Source organism: Polypterus senegalus, chromosome 2 (assembly GCF_016835505.1).
Source record: "Polypterus senegalus isolate Bchr_013 chromosome 2, ASM1683550v1, whole genome shotgun sequence".
In the NCBI taxonomy this organism is placed as follows: Eukaryota; Metazoa; Chordata; class Cladistia; order Polypteriformes; family Polypteridae; genus Polypterus; species Polypterus senegalus.
This window is the reverse complement of record NC_053155.1, coordinates 107,010,650-107,028,546: the sequence shown is the minus strand read 5'-3', so window position 1 is coordinate 107,028,546 and position 17,897 is coordinate 107,010,650. Positions and strand designations below refer to the sequence as shown.

At 36.8% G+C, this 17,897-nt stretch overlaps 1 long non-coding RNA gene across 2 annotated transcripts in view; it reads right to left on the bottom strand.

Annotated features, from left to right (window-relative positions):
- Positions 1-17,897, bottom strand: part of LOC120523237 — a 268,628-nt gene that overhangs the window by 188,041 nt on the left and 62,690 nt on the right. The window contains exons 1-2 of one of the 2 annotated variants that reach the window (XR_005632571.1): positions 1,553-1,617; positions 93-180 (exon numbers count right to left, since the gene is read on the bottom strand). This is a non-coding gene — a long non-coding RNA (uncharacterized LOC120523237). Of the gene's footprint in view, positions 1-92; positions 181-1,552; positions 1,618-17,897 lie in introns of those variants that run through there. The other variant, XR_005632572.1, reaches the window with a different exon arrangement.

Genomic DNA, 17,897 nt, shown 5'->3' with positions numbered 1-17,897 from the left:
TGTTTTTCCCCTACTGCTGGAGTCCACCAATGACTCCTAGAGTTACTCATTAACAAGCATCAACTAAATACTGGCCCACAACTCTTACCTACCTCAGCTGATTTTTGAAATCGCATAGAGATGTCCAGCACAGTGTCATGTCTGCTGTCAGAGGACAGTGGCAAAGTTTGTGGAATCAATCTATAAAGAGAAATAGTCACAACAGTAGAGTTGAGGTCGAGGTCTGTAAGGATGCATTTCTAGCATAATTAAACAGCAGTTTGGTACCGTGTCTCTCACTGTTGATGCCAAATATTCACAACCATTGCAATGGCCAAGAGTATCAGCTTCATAAAGGCAGCAGGATATGAAGATGATACAGAAAATAGTTTAAGATTACCTGCTAATGACAATTACTGCAACTGTAAAAAAAAAAAACCCATAACTAACAGATATTGTTGTAACGCTAACTGCCTAAGAAAGCAAAAGAAGGTGGTAAAGCAAAAGAAGTAAGCCTAGTTAATAGGAAATTGTATTACAGCAAAATTAAATGAAGCCAGTCTGTACAGTTCTAAAAAAAGGACAGCTTTGGCAGTTAAGAACAGAATTGTTGTTATATCTGTACTTAATAGTTTTAGTAAGGGTCCTCATGGCAGCTATCAATCAACTGATATACAGAAAGGATAATGATTTAATGGACTGTGTGTAAAGCAGTTATTAATTCTGCTTCAAATACAATGTCTATGAAAAGTATTCACAGCCCTGAAAGTTTTCACTTTTAATTGTTATACAACATTTAATCACAGTGAATTTAATTTGCCATTTTTGACACTGATCAATAGAAAATATTTAATGTCAAAATGAAAAAAAAACACTTCAAAGTAATTTAAATTATACAAACAAAAATAATTAATAGCATGCGTATGAGTGGTAATGCATAATTAAAAGTATATTTCACGTAAAATAAGAGTGCAGCACTGGTGTTTCCTAACATATTTGCCTGTATTTTCTGAGTCTGCCATGCAAACCAGCTTGAGATAAGTTACTGTATGTCAGACTGGCAAGGCAACACAGCGGAGCACAGAGCAGGCAGCGCTGGACTACCTAACGATTCACTGGACTCTTCTTAGCTAGGACAAGGGAAACGTGGGAAAGTGCAGGAGAAAGGAGGCTCAGCACAAGCTAATAAAATGGTAGGAATTACAAATTCAAGTGTTGATAGAGGATGATTATTCTCTTTGATTGCCCTTTAAGCCATGTCCGATTAGACAGCATCACGTTGTTTTTTGTACGCAAATGGTGTGAATAAAGCTAATAATGATAAATCCTGCGAGATTTCTTTTACGTTTTCATCTGAACATTTTCAGTGGATATAATATTTCTCATCTGCGCAGCACAAGAAAATTTGACTCTCTGAACGCATACCCTGCGCTATTGTTGTAACCGTGCGATTCTATTCCTAAATATGCATTTTACATCTAACTTTCCGCACCGTTTAAAAATTAAGTACATATGTAGATACAGTCGCCCTAACATCTGAAGGATGCTGTGTTTTATCAGAAGCCAATTTCACCTGACTGAGGCGCGTCATCTCTGCTGCTGTGTCTTCATGAAAGACCCTAACAGCGTTCAGGAAAGGGCGGAATGAAAAATACGTACAAAGGGAGTGTAGTTTTCACACACAAAAAGATCCCAACAACCCAAACGTCTGTTTCGATTAGTTTTTAGCATGAAGTAAAGTTTAGTGGGTGCGCCCAGCACGAAGTAACTGCAAAAAACAATAATTTCAAAAAGCATCTACTTAGAATCAACCCAATTTGATTTTCGTATCTTCCTATCTGTACATTTGGCAGGATATGCCCTCCCGAATGCTTAAGTCCGAATGTGCGCTAATCACAAAGGCCCTTCGGCTTTTATCAGGCTGTTGTCGCCGACACATCCGGGTTACCTTCCGGATCGCTAAGCCGGTGCGCGTGCCCGACTCGTCTTAACCGAATGCACAAAAAGCTTTCTTTTTCTTTATTGTCTGATTCTTTCTGTGACCCCCAACCGTTTTGGTTGTGTGAAGTATCGTGAGGTCTTACTGGATCGGTCCTTGACCCGATTGAGCAAGTCTGGAATGTTGACATCTGCTTAGTTAACGACGGAATTTCCCGAAGTGTTGTCTGCGGAGTGGAATTTCCCGTTTGCATATTTTTAAGAATTCGAAACCTTTTAAACAAATCACAATGATAACGAAATTTTACGCCTACTTAATAAAAAAGAACAAAAATCTACCCGTAACCGCAAATGTTCCCCTTCCCAATAATTAGTTATCAATAACAAGAAAAGTTGGATTTTAAAAGATTCCAAAAATATTTTTGATTTGCTAGTGTGAAATTCGATTTGCACAACAGATAATTAAAACGGAAAAGAAGAATTAAACTGAAAGAAACTAGAAATTGGGTAGTGAAAAAGTATTTGCCCCCTTCCTAATATCCCGCTTTTGCATATGTATGGCCTCAGACAAAACGTAGTCTAATATTAGATAAAGGGAACTGAGTGAGCGCACAGCACAGTTTTTAAATCATTTCTTTATTCGAGGAACAAAGATATCCAGCAAACCCCATCATCTAAGTGAAAAAGTAATTGCCCCTGACCCATTTCAATACTTGGTTGCAGCAATAATCAAAACTAAATGCTTCCTTTAATTTGATATCTGCCTTTCACATCATTTGTGAGGAATTGCAGCCCACTCTTCTATGAAGCGCTGCTTTAATTTAGACACACGGGTAGACTTTTGAAAGTTAACTGTAACAGCAGAACTGTTAGGGTTCAAAGTCTGGACTTTGACTAGACCAATCCAAAACTTTTGTTTTTCTTGAGCCATTCTGTTGTAGCCTTGTTTTTAGCATTTTGGTCATTGTCCTGCTGCAGAATCCAATTTCACTTCATCTTTAGAAAAAAAAAAAAAACAGATGACTGGACATTCTTCTTAAAAATAGTCTAGTAAAGTAAGGAATTCATGGTTCCCTCAATCATGAGGTAGCAAATCATTAACACACCTTCATACCATGACCCTTGTATTTTATTGATGACATGATATTCTGACCGTTGAACACTGTTTTAGTTTTATGCCAGACAGTGGAACCTATGTCATCCAAAGAGTTCTGCTTTTGACTCATTGACCCATAAAACATTAGTCCAAAAGGCTTTAGGGTTCTACTGTATTCCCAGTTCGGAGATAATGGTTCTTACTGTGATGTGGTGGGGTTCCAGAGCCTTAGAAATGGGAATGTAACCCTTTCATGATTTCTAAGTGTCCACCACTTTTCCCCTTGTCATACCTTGCATTCCACTGAGGAATAGTTTTCTTCTAGAAACCTTGTGGTGACTACATTGCTGTCATAATATTATAAATATGACTCATATATAGTGATTTTTAGATTGAACAGGACTGGCTGCAGTCTGGTCTGACCGTTTTAAGTCAGCTACAGTAAATCTAATAATCAATTAACTTTGGACATCTCTCTGAGTGAAAAACTAAAGGGGCAATTACCTTTTCACAATGGCAGTACAGGTGCTAAAATGCTTTCTTTTTAATCCAAAGTTGCAGTTTTAAAAAGGGTTTACTCTTATTAAGCACACTTCCACTTCTGAGCCCAGAGTGCTATGCAGTAATTACACATATAAAATGAAATGCAACAGAAATACAAAGAGAAATATTGGGACATTTCCAAAGAAATAAAACATTTACATGGTGCTTCCCACTACCCCAGGCAGTGGCAGTTCAGTGGTATTTGCCAACAACTCCACCAGATGTTGTACAAAGTAAATAATATGTTTTTAATATATGAACTTATTATTAATATGTTTATAACAACCCTATGCTTTAGTCTCAATAAGCAGCATTCTTCAAATTTTCCATGATACGTTCAGTCATTTCTTATCTAGAAAAATAGTACTGTATGATATTGTGTGCTACATTCTACAAGTGAGTTTCCGGGTAAGGGGGGAGCCCAGGTTTGTGATGTGGCTTGAAGGCTGCAGTTCCTTATTAGACGTATTAAAACATGTCCTTCCCCTTTTTTCATTTTGTATTTCAAATCTAATTTCTCTGTTCAAGCTTTTCCTGAGGCAGTGCAGCACAAGCCAGTAAGAAGGTACAAGTCCAGGACCATTTGCTTTCTTAAAGGTAGTCACAGTAATTTAAAAAACCCAGAGTAGATCAATATCAGGATTGATAGGCATCTTAAACATCACCCACAGATGAACGGATTGTAGAATGGCATTACACTTGAAACAACCTTTTGTGTGTTCCTTCCACTTTGTGAAAAGGAAGCCAGCAGTATGATGTGCAGTTGCAAAGAACTGCAGACGCCTGGTGTGGAAAGAACAGGAATTCAGAAAATAACTCTTTCAATTGTTTGCACTGTCCAGCCAACACCGACTACACAGTGGTTAGCGCTGGTGCGGACAGCAACGGTCTCATGTTTGGGTCATGCAGTATGTGTGTAGTCTCCGTGTTCTTTATTGTGGCTTCTCCTTTTTCACCTCAAAGCCACTGAATTCTAAACTTTTAAGGAGTTCCTGTTTAGGCAGTTCATAGCCAATATGTTTTGTGGACACTCAAACCTATAATGTTATACTTTATCAGATGATAATGATGATGTCAGCAGGTATTTCGCCAATCAGATGCCACCAGCACCATCATCCTATTATTTAATTGTCCGTGATGCAGTGTTTCAACTCACACATCTTGCTAGTCATAAGTAAAAGAGGAACAGATATGAATAATTAGATAAGTTAATGTTAACATTAGAGAAGTGTGTACACATCAAGGAAAATTTTGGTATGGTTTCACTAGAAGTCACATGTCAGAACCACTTCTGGTGTTAGGTCAGCTGCATTATGAACAAAGCCTGAGGCAAATGGTGACATTTTCATTTAGAACAAAGATGTCTGAAAGCCATGATATATAATGATGCATTCCCTCTTAGGAATGATGAAATGCCACCATAAATGCCAAAAAGTGAAAGAAAATGACTTTATGTGAAGAAAAAGATTTAAAAAAATACTGTAATTGAAAAGCAAAGCAAGTGAGCAGAATGAAACAACATCTGCAGTTGCTGCAACAGGAGTATGTCATGCAAAAATGCCAAGTCTTCAGCCTCGATTTAAATCATGAGATGCATGAGGCTTCTTTAAGCAGGCAGAGCCTACCAGAGGTTGGGTGTCCTAAAGTTAAAGGCTCTGCCTCCTGCACTAGCTTAATTTCCTCTCCTAATATTAAGGAGCTCTTCATCTTGGGAACACACTGTTTTCCCTGGAGTGCATTACTAATATGTTGTGTAAGGTAAGGGACAACTTCATTTGTGAAGGGGATTTTAAATAAACTCTAAACGTAATTGGAAGTCACAGAATAAATTTAAGAATTTGAGTTATATAATTAAAATTCTTCGGTCTAATTTTGATTCTTGATGCTGAGCTTAAGTAATTGTAGTATTGTAAGTGAACAATTCAAACATTCTGACCATAAGGCATTACATTAATTAATTCTGCTTGATGCAAATTAATTGTTCAAGATTGTGCAGGTAGTATTTCTAAGATGGAGAAACCAAGTTTTAGGAGATACAAAAATGTGCTTCTCAGTTTTGTTCAGACGTTTGTCAGTCTACCTCAATACCAATTAAACTTCTGCTGTAACTCACCTCCTTCCTGTAACTACAAAGGACTTTAAGTTGAATTCTAACAGCGGGATTATTTCTAAGACAACCTCTGGAATTGTTTCTAGTGCCGTGGACCCAGTACAAATTTCAAGTTGCCTTGAGAAAATCTGCATTTTTTGAGTCTGTTCTTGTGTTTAAATCGGCAGGTTGCTCATAGCCATATTTGGGCTTGTGACTGTGTTGATGCTCGCTTATTGAAATAATGCATAATACAGTTTATCAACTGGCTTCTCTGCTTCTATACTAACCCAGGCAAGTCCTTTTAGAGAACTATTTTCATATAGAGGAGTTACTTAGTAATTAGCTAACCAAACTAGTGGCACTGAGTGGTCTTCTTTGTATGTCAGGTATCTTGTGCCTATTTATTACTGCCCCATGGTGTCCACTGTATTTCAACCAGGGGTTCATCATTTCCCAGAGTAGGAGGTTTATGCCCAGTGGGGGCTGAGCAATATTTTGGCCTTGTAACCCCTGCAGATTTTGTTTTTTTTTTCCAGCCTAACTGGAATTTTTTTGTTTTTTTCTGGCCATCCGACATTACCTTTTTCTTTGGTACAAACTATATAATATTATTGCCCAATCTTGTTTGTTTAGGGTTTATATTAACTTGCTTTTTAATTCTTCTTGTAAAAGCACTTTGAGCTACATTGTTTGTGTGAAAGTGTGCAATATAAATACATTTTGTTGTTGTTATCTGTTTCAATGATCCCTTTTGGGTCCATCTCCTTTCAATTGACATACTCATATCTAATCCTTCAGATTAGGACAGCACAATTGTACAGTGGTTAGAGATTCTGAGTCACTACCATTCTCTAGGTGGAGTTTGTATGTTCTCTAGGTGTTGGCATAGGTTTTCTCTTAAGAATCTCAATTTCCTTTCTCATAGCAAAAATATGCATGTTGTGTTAATTGGCGACACTAAGTGGAATATATTGTAGTGTGCATACACAAGAGTATACCCTGCAATGGACTGTATCTGGGAGTGCTTCCAGTCTTACCGTCACTGCTACTAAATGACATCCTGTTATTAAGAAGAATAAGCTTTTGGACTGAAATATTCCCATCAGAGGGAAAGAAATGAAAGATATCTGTGCCCAGTTTTCACAAATACTCACTCACAACATCTCTGCTTGCCTTTGTCTTTATCTAAAGAAATGTGAATATATATATATATATATTTTAGAATATAAGAACATAAGAAATTTGACAAATGAGAGGAGATAATCCAGTCCGTCAAGTCTGTTTGTTTAGCTAATAGCTGAGCTGTCTAGACAACAGGACAAGTTATGACAAGAAGAGCCTTGCTCACCAATTCTGATGAAACAGGATTTGTTTAGAGGCAGGAAATTGCCACTAAGCGGAAATAAATTCAAGATGAACACCAGAAAGTATTACTTCACACAAAGGTGCCTAGGAATCTTAGAAAAATTAATGGGTTAAATTAATTAAAAGTAATACCAGGAACGCTTAGATGTTAGCTAACCAGATTAACTCGATAGGCTGAATGGTCACTTCCTGCTTTAAGATTTGTTTTGTTCTCATTGAGAGATTGGTTGGAATGAATATTTGCAAATGTTCTTGTAAGTGGACATTCCCTTTTTTCGAGGTTCTGTGCTAACCGTGGTTTCATAGGATGTTGCAAAATGCCCAGCAGATGGACATTTCTCTAAAAGAGCTGCATTAAATGCACTTTCATAAACTTTTCATCTTGCTTTGCCTTTATTGTCATTCAAAGCAGATCTTCTAGTAACATAACATTCTTAAGTCTGCCTAATCAAATTCTGGTCATCTTCCAAGAAAATACAAATGTTTAACTTATATTTAACTTTTATTACTGCTTTTTTATATTTTAAGCTTTTAATCCACAAATAAATTACAATTATCTACAGAAGCAGGAATGCTGACATGTTTGTTGTGCTTATGTTAAATATGAATACTCTCATAGTATTTAGTACACAACAGGGCCTGTAATTTCTAGAACTTGCAGAACATGGCAGCATAGACAGGTTAACCTTTTTATTTGTTTTGGACAGTAAGATCTGGAACTGCACCCAAGTGCTATCTGCAACTTAAATGTCTGACGGAGAGAACAGAGAAAACTAGAGCTTAACCTGTCCTCCCAGCATATGTAAACAACTGGACTGTATGCTAATCTTTTAGTTTACTTTCAATAAATGCTCTAATACTGTATAACTAAAGAGTCTTCTCAAATTGATTATTCAGCCATCCATCTGTTTTCCAATTTAGGATAGCTGATTTGCATTAAAACTATTCTAGCAGCATCCATTTCATGGTCTGAAACAACCATAGATGCAATAGCAGTCAAAGAGTGCAGTTAACCTAAGAGAGTAATTCATTAATAATCCTCATGTACCAGGCCACCATTTGGACTAGAACCCTTGGGCTGTGGAGCAGCAACCACTGTGCTTAGCAAAGCAAATCTACAAAATAAGTAGGCATTTATGTCATAAAGTTCTAATGACAAGAACATTTGCAAAATGAACCGTGACATTAATGTTTTGAACCATGAAGAACACCCAAACCTTACTGTAGACTGTAGATGAGGTCCTATTTTTCCCTGTAGGCTACAGCCTGTGGACTTTCTGCTCAGTTGCACTTGTTTCATGCTCTCTGTGGACTCTCAAGGACTTTGGAGTTTCACTTATAGGTCAGATTTTCTTGGGCTCTTCCCTTGACTACTGAATTCTATTCCCTACCTCCCTCACAAAAACATTATGACATTAAAGGAAGAATACCTGATAATGATAGCACATCACTGACAGCATATCAGGTTACACATTGATTATGCAGCAGCATGATGATTAATGCTGAACTTTGGTATGCTTGGATTAGTACATAATGTAAACAATGTACATCCTTAATTATTATGTGTACACTGACACCCACTATTGTTACACACGTTGAATAAAGTCCATTTATATGATTCACCACTGAGCACTATTTAAAAAAAAAAACAACATTCTTGGATAATCTACAGAGCAACTCCTTCTTTGGACACAAGAATATATTATAGTGAGATAAGTAGAATTCACCAAAAGCATTATTGGACTCTCACACCCTAAGATTAACACAAATATACTGTCTTTATATATACTAGCTGTGTAAGCCTGTGCTGTAAAAAGCCCAGGCTCCCAGAAGCTATTGAAATCATGAGAAAAAAATTGAAATGCAGGAATGTCAGGTGATTGAAAGGATGTCAATAAACCTTGAAAAACTCCATGGTAAACGACATTCCGTATAAAAACATCGTTAATCAACTTGCATTGAATTGAGGATTCTTCTACTTTTACTTTGATACTTTGCATTTGTCTCACTGTGGAGAATACCACACATAATTGTCCATGCCCAAAAACTGGTTCCGGCAACTAAATTCCAATGCAATCCAATGTTTGACCTTGCGACTTATTAAAAGTCATTGGAAAGGCTGGGTTTACGGGAAACTGTTGCCATTTCAATCTGAAAGGCAATTCAGTTTCTGATGGACACAAATTGATTTGAGAAATCAACATTTTATCACCTTCAGCTGATCGAGTGAGAACTTCCAGTTGAATTACATTTTGTTTCAAATCTGTAACAACTAAGTGAGGTCCATTACACAGTCCACGCTTTGTATTTAGGTTTTGAAGGAGCATGATAATACATATCTATACTAATAAAAGGCAAAGCCCTCACTGACTGACTGACTGACTGACTGACTGACTCACTCACTCACTCACTCACTCACTCACTCACTCACTCACTGACTCATCACTAATTCTCCAACTTCCCGTGTAGGTAGAAGGCTGAAATTTGGCAGGCTCATTCCTTACAGCTTACTTACAAAAGTTGGGCAGGTTTCATTTCGAAATTCTACGCGTAATGGTCATAACTGGAAGCTAAACCGAATTACACAATTGAGAAGGCAGCAAAAAAATATGAAGCGTCTGATACATACAAGCATATTCATAAGTGCAGCTACTGCGGAAACAAAGCACACGTTGGAAAAAGTCAATGTCCCGCTAAAGGAAGACAGTGTAAAAAAAAACCCGTGCATGCAGTGTGTCACATCTCAGATAAAGAGGAAGACGAGCTGTTTATTGATGCAGTAAGAAACGAATCGATGAATGAAACCTCTTATCCTTACAACGACTGACAAACACAGAATGTAACTTGAACACAACACATCGTACAAATACGACCCTGATTGAAAGAAATAATGATAATCAAATCCTTGATGACAGCAACACTCAATAACACTCACAAAACAATTACTGTATATTGACAATCATGTTATGTTATTTTTAAAATGTTCCCTTTTCTTTTTCATAACTTCTTTAACACACTACTTCTCGCTGAATATATATATATACCCTGATCTACATACTCTCAAATAGACAAGCCACTGCGTGCTAATTGTAGAGGCTTCGCCTCTAGCGCCGACATCCAAGGTTTGATTCCCGAGAGAGGATGCACTGAGTATGTACACGTGCTTCCCGATTCATTTTACCCTCGCATCTCCTTGATTTGGGACGTATGAAAAAAATATGTGGTTAAAGCAGTATCATGTTACGTTATTTTTAAAATGTTTCCTTTTTTTAGCACAAGCACAGCTGAGAAGCTTCGATGCATGTACTCCATAACACGTTAAAAAAATAACGCATTTAATCACACTTTCAATTCCAAGCAAAGGGGAACTTTTGTCAATGCATGATTTCCTGGTACATCGATTACACTGATGCACACATCACAGCTACAAAAATGTTAGAGTCGGAATAAAGCGCGTTCCTATGACTGATCGGAGGAAAATTTCTTTTCTAAAGACTACCCGAGCGAAGCCTTAATAAAAGCATGGTTTTGTGCACACTGAAAAGCAAGCAAAATTAGATGCATTACAGAAAGCGGACTTTGTGGCTCTTACTGGGGATCATTGGACTTCCGTGACCGTTAGTAATTCTAATTACATCTAATTGCAAAATGTTCAATGATCACACTGTTTTAGCCTAATGTACAAAATAATTTTGGCTGAGGTTACTCAGAGTTTAAAGATTAAGTTGGTCAAATTACCTTTTATGTTTCTGACTTATTTTTAAGAAGAAAAACTGCACTTTAAGTTGAAATTTTGGTTATTATTATTTAAAGACAATACCATTCTGCAAATGTACTTAAAGTACTTAAACTACCACTTTATTTTTAAGTCTGCCCAATTTTAGCCAGGGATGATATTTTTGTTATTGTTTTGAATTCAAATGCAGTTTAAAGGCATTTTTTTCAGAAATTAAAACAGCTTAAGTTTACAATATTCATGTCCATGTCTATTATTTGATTCTGTCACCCACTAAAACCCTTTTAAATTAAAAAAAAACATTTGCGATTTGGGGCAAATTTACGTGTGCGATTACATACGATTAATCAAGATTAATTCTTACACAGCCTCTAATTAATTGGATTAATTTTTTAATCGAGTCCCACCTAATATATATATGTAGATATATATGTAGATTTGTATATATATGTGTATATACAGTATATATGTAGATATGTATATGTGTATATATGTATATATATATTGATATGTATATGTATATATGTATATATATATGTATTTGTATATATATATGTATATATATATAACTGTGTATATATATATATATGTATATATATATAACTGTGTATATATAGGTGTATATATGTATATATATATATATATATCCATCCATCCATCCATTATCCAAACTGCTAAACCAGAACACAGGGTCACGGGGGTCTGCTGGAGCCAGTCCCAGCCAACACAGGGCACAAGGCAGGAACCAATCCCAGGCAGGGTGCCAACCCACCGCAGTATGTGTATATATATATATATATATATATATATATATATATATATATATATATATATATATATATATATATATATATATATATTTATATATATATATATATTTATATATATATATATATATATATATATATATATTAATTATAGGGTGGCACGGTGGCGCAGTGGTAGTGCTGCTGCCTCGCAGTTAGGAGACCCAGGTTCGCTTCCCGGGTCCTCCCTGCATGGACTTTGCATGTTCTCCCGTGTCTGCGTGGGTTTCCTCCGGCGCTCGGTTTCCTCCCACAATCCAAAGACATGCAGGTTAGGTGGATTGGCGATTCTAAATTGGCCCTAGTGTGTGCTTGGTGTGTGGGTGTGTTTGTGTGTGTCCTGCGGTGGGTTGGCACCCTACCTAGGATTGGTTCCTGCCTTGTGCCCTGTGTTGGCTGGGATTGGCTCCAGCAGACCCCCGTGACCCTATTCGGATTCAGCGGGTTAGGAAATGGATGGATATATATATATATATATGTGTATATGTATATATATGTTTATATATGTGTGTGTGTGTCTGTGTGTATATACTGTATATAAATATATATATATATATATATATATGCCAGCAACACTCATGACAATGACAAAACAATTACATTGTCAATCATCTTAGGTTATTTTTAAAATGTTTCCTTTTCTTTTTCATAACTTCTTTAACACACTACTTCTCCGCTGTAAAGCGCGGGTATTCTGCTAGTTGATGATAAATTGGACTGGACTGCCAATACTGATGCTCTGTGTAAGAAAGGACAGAGCCGACTATACTTTCTTAGAAGGTCCTTCAACATCTGCAATAAGATGCTGCAGATGTTCTACCAGACGGTTGTGGCGAGTGCTCTCTTCTATGTGGTGGTGTGCTAGGGAGGCGGCATAAAGATGAAGGACGCCTCACACCTGGACAGACTTGTTAGGACGGCAGGCTCTATTGTAGTAATCAAGCTGGACAGTTTAACATCTGTGGCAGAGCGACGGGCGCTAAGCAAACTCCTGTCAATCATGGAGAATCCACTGCATCCACTGAATATTTTTATCTCCAGACAGAGGAGCAGCTTCAGCGACAGACTTTTGTCACTGTCCTGCTCCACTGACAGACTGAGGAGATTGTTCCACCCTCACACTATGCGACTCTTCAATTCCACCCAGGGGGGTAAACGCTAACATTATTCAAAGTTACTGTCTGTTTTTACATGCATTTTTATTACTCTTTAATTTAATATTATTTTTTTTGTATCAGTATACTGCTGCTGGATTATGTGAATTTCCCCTTGGGATTAATAAAGTATCTATCTATCTATCTATCTATCTATCTATCTATCTATCTATCTATCTATCTATCTATCTATCTATTTATTGCTTTCAACGTAAGACTATGATTTGGCATTTCAGATGGTGTAATGTTGTTCAAAAAATCCACAGGAAAGTTGTGTCTTTCCTGGTCGTCATCAGTTACAATGGAGTCATCACTTATATGAGTAACATGCTCACCATCAATGATGTCAATTACTTGATTGTTAAGTCGTTCAACGACATCATTTTTGGGCACAGAATGGCTTGCTTGGCAAAGGACTGTGGCATGTACTTAGATATTCTGACTCCAAATATTTCATTATTAATATAACCATGGCATATCAGCGATTCTGGCACTTCAATCAATCAATCGGATTACTTGTGCATTAGTGGCTGACAAGTTTCTCTTTCCTCTGCAGTTTCACTTTGGTGATGAAGTCGCTTTCTTTCAGCTTCATGATGTAGCCTCACACTTCTTTCTTCTTCTGACTCATTAAATAGGGGGCACCTTGTCATGATTTAAATCTAATCGAAGATAACGGAGCCAACTGGGCTGGACAGACAGACAGACTGCCACATAGACGTTTATATATATACAACAACACAATTCCTATCCAAACCAGTACTTATAAAGAATGCTTACCTTGCCAGTCACTCTTTAGTACTCCAGAAACTGACTCACTTGCTTTGGTACGAACAACACACTGGTGTTCCTGGGATATTTGGAGGCTGGCACACCTTTGGTAAATCCACTTACTTACCAATGATGTGTTTAGTCTCCTTGTGAGGTGCACTTCCTTTAGGGCATCCCCCTCAACTGTATATACTGCTCCATCCTCCAAGAAGAATTCATTTATCCATTAATAATTTTGTTGAGTTACGAACAGTTAATATTTGTAGATTTTGATTTACATAGACATGTGAATAAAATAAAATATAGTCCTTGGCAGTTAGTTTTAGTAAAATTAAAAAATTATAGTAGAGGCAGATTGAAGCCTCTTGATTGATTTTATCCTCCAGAACAAACAGCACGTTTAAAGCTGGGCGTAGAATACAATAGACACACACTGAATTGTATAAAATAAAAAAAAGTTGCAACTTAATTATTTTTTTAAACGTACATAATGCAGTTCAGAGTCACTGGAGCTGCAGCTTAACCTGGCAGCACTGGGCACAAGGCAGGAACTAACACTGGACAGTACATCAATGCACACATCTCTTATCCTCATTATTAATCTCCTATCCAACAGTTTCCTGACAGCACTTGTCAAAAGGCAAGTGGTGCTAGTAGTGATATTGTCATGGGCAAAGTGTGCAGTGAAATTCATACTTGCAGGTCTAACCAGCATGTAGTGCACTGCTGCCTAAAGGGCCATGTATACAAGAATGTATTAATGTACAGAACTACATTTTATTTAATGCAGAACACAAATGAGCATATCTGATGTATTGCTTATTCCTTTTCCTTTGCTCCATTTGATTACTGGAAACTTAGTGGTAAAATCCCTGAGAAAAACTCCAGTAACCTTTAATTGCTAAAGAGAAATACATTGCCTAGAAGTAGGTAAAGATTAGATCTAAATATACTTGAATTTTCAAATTTGAATATGACGTTCGTAATTTTTCAAATTGTGTGCCCCATTTTAAGCTCATTTACAGAATGCCAGTTGCTTGCGGGCCATGCTAAAATACAAACCCACACTGGGCCAGTTTAGCACTAGTCTAGCCCACTTATTGTATCTTTGGTATTGGGAGGATGATAGGTTCCTGGGGCCAAAAAAAATTTGTACAAACCCTACACTGACAGTGGCTAGGACATGATTTGAACCCTTGTCACCTCCCCACAAAACTATTTCTGTAAAAAATCTTTCCTGTAAAAATCTACTTGCTGTTTGTATTTGTTCATCTGTGCTTTTCTCTCTTTCTCCTTTATGTGGCTACTTAACCAAATAGCAACAATGAAATGTTTCTTACAGGGAAGAAAAATGCCTCACTGTATTACATTCCTGTTTGGATACAGAATTTTACTATGGAAATGTTGTTACTGTATGTCATGTTCAAGGTGAGTAGCAGTGCTGACTCATAAAATATGCCAAAAAATAAGATCATTAGAAGGACATAGGACCAAAATGGAGTGGAGACTTGAATGTCCACTTAAGATTAAATGGAAGGAAGGACTAACGTATACACTGACACTAAGTCATACTGGACTATTTGAAACTTTGGTTAGCATGGAAGCTGAACCGGGGACCTTGGAGCTGTGAAGCAGCACTCCACGTCCATGCTGCCAAAGGATAATATACCAGTCAAAAAGAAGACTGGACCAATGATTTTCATAAAATAATATGTGCTTTTCTCCAGTGAAATAGCAGTCAAACTATTCCTAGAGAAACAGAAAAGTTCCCAATATTCAAGAGATGTTGGAGAAGAATGATGATACCATGATCAACAGTCTCAAGTTACACAGTGACAAGATTAACAATGTATTGCCGTGTGAACGTTGTTAACAACAATAGACGACTGAGACATATTTGTAGTTTAAACAATGAGTGTTAATATGAATAATAATTATTGTAAAGCTAAAACAAGTAGAGGTTATTTCCACATTGAAAAACACAGAAATGAAAGTTAGAAAAGTAATATTTGGCTGTATTGTCAAGTGAGTGGATGAACAGGAAAAAACAAGTTACATATGAAAGAGGGTCAGGAAGGACTGAAGCTGAGGAGTCATAAACAAGAGTATCAATAACATTTGCTAACTCCCATTAAAGACAGATTTTTTGAAATATTTAAAATAGTGCCTACTGCAGTTTAAAATAATGGGTTTATACAAAAAGTATTGACCTTAAAGAACAGATTTGACACAAAACTGTATGCATGCAAAAAGTTACCATTGGGACAAAATGAATTGTTGCGGTGCCACTCTTTAGATGTATGCTAAGCTACCTGCTTTCCCCATTTGAATGGTTCTTCCCCATGTAGCCCTACTTATGTGTTATTATACTTATTTCTATTTTTCATAATTAGTGTTGAGCAGAAACTTTTTTTAAACCAATACATTTACAAGAAGAGCTAGTTAAAACACAAAAAGAAATTGAATTTTTCTAGACTCATATGCGGAAAGAACACAATGAGAATTATCACAGCAATGAGTTAGCATTTTGCCAGTACTGAATGTGGTGTTGATCTGATTAAAAAGATGCATTTTATAAGGATAAAGCTTCTGACATTTATCTCTGTAAAAACAACAGCAGTATGTATTAATACTATATGACTCTTATTAACCCGGTAATGGATGTAGCTGGAAAAATGCTAGGATCTGTAAATATAATGTGATTTTGCATATCAAAATACATATTGATTGGCCAGTCAGCTTACTTTCTTCCATTCAATTCACCAATCCATTGTCGAAACATCTTCATCTAGTTTGTGGTCATGGGCACTGGAATCCATCCCAGTAGCATCATGAGAAAAGCAGGAAGCAGTTGGACAACAGTCAACTTTTACCACACTCACTAATACCAAAGCAAGTTTTACTTTACAGTTCTCCTAATGCACATCTTTATGATGTCAGAAGAAAGCCAATGCAAACATATAATCACATATAAACTTCACATTGACAGTGTCTGGATTTGAACACAGGACTCTTAAGCTGTGTGACAGCAGTGCTAATCACTCATTAGGTCAGCCAATAGTTGTGGAATCCCATTTCTCATAGAGATACTTTTTAAAAGTTGTCACGTTTCTGCTTCAGTTCATGAGTGTATTGTTTATTCCACATACATTCTTATTCCCGGTGTCCGTCCTGATTGACTTTCCTCTTAATTTAGATCTGTGTCCTCAAGATTGAGATACATTGTTTAAATGAATGAGTTCAGGTGTATCAACTTTATGGATGTTTTTAAGGATTCTGAAGAGCTGGCTGAGGACCCATAGCCTTCCTCTGTTCAGTACTAAATAGGTTAAATTTTCTTAGCATGTCAAAACAGGATATGTTGTTTTGGTTAGTTGCAACATTTAGGTTAGGTTAGTTGCAACATTTGCTTCACAGGCTGAATCTTTATTAACATGGAGGTTTATATTATTATGTATAAGAATCATATCAAAAGCAATTCCAAAAATGCAGGTTAAATGGAACTATGACTCTTATTTAAGAAACGAAATTCTGAAAAGAGCAGTGTAGTGTCTTCATCACCCAATAGTTAATACCTTCCTATGCTACAAGAATGTTCATTTAGGCTAAATTACTAATTGTATTGCCAGTCAGCAAGAAAGCTGTTCAAGGAGAGGTTGAAGATAAAACCTATTACATTGGTGTTAGAAGTGGGATACCCTTTAGTGTTAACAGCAAACATATCCAGGTAGAGTGTTATAGAGTCAATGATTGGACAGATCCTGCCAAGTCAAGTTTATTGTCATGTGTATTTAGTACAATTAAATTCTTACTTCCATGTCTCCTAGGAACAGTTGAAAATAATACAAACAAAAGATGCACACACACAAAACACATAACATGCAATATATATATATATATATATATATATGTATTCGCAAATATTATATATTTATGCACACTATTTGTCATATTACAATTTTTGTTCTTATGACTGACTGTTCAGCAACCTTATAACTTAGATAGAAACTGCTCCCTAACCTACTGGCGTGAATGCCAACAGCCGTGTACATTTTTGCAGAAGGGAGGAGTAAGATAAGCAACTCTGCTGAATGGCTGAGGTCTTTAATCATTCTGTTTGCCTTTCGAAGACAATGAGTGTTGTATATACAGTATCATGAACAGAAGGCTGCTCTGTGCTGGGAGTATTCTGTGACACCTTCATCACCTTCTGCATTTCTTAACAGTCCGAGCTGCTGCCATAAGCAGATGTGATGCAGCCTCCTGTCCTAATGCCAATGTCATATTACACGACTTCTAGTTTTAATATATGTCAGACCTGCCAACTGCTGTTGCTTATCTCAGTTAAAATGACTGAAAATCGCTGGCCATGTCAAATTTACTGACTTCAAGGTGACCTTCCAGCACAGGCATGCTT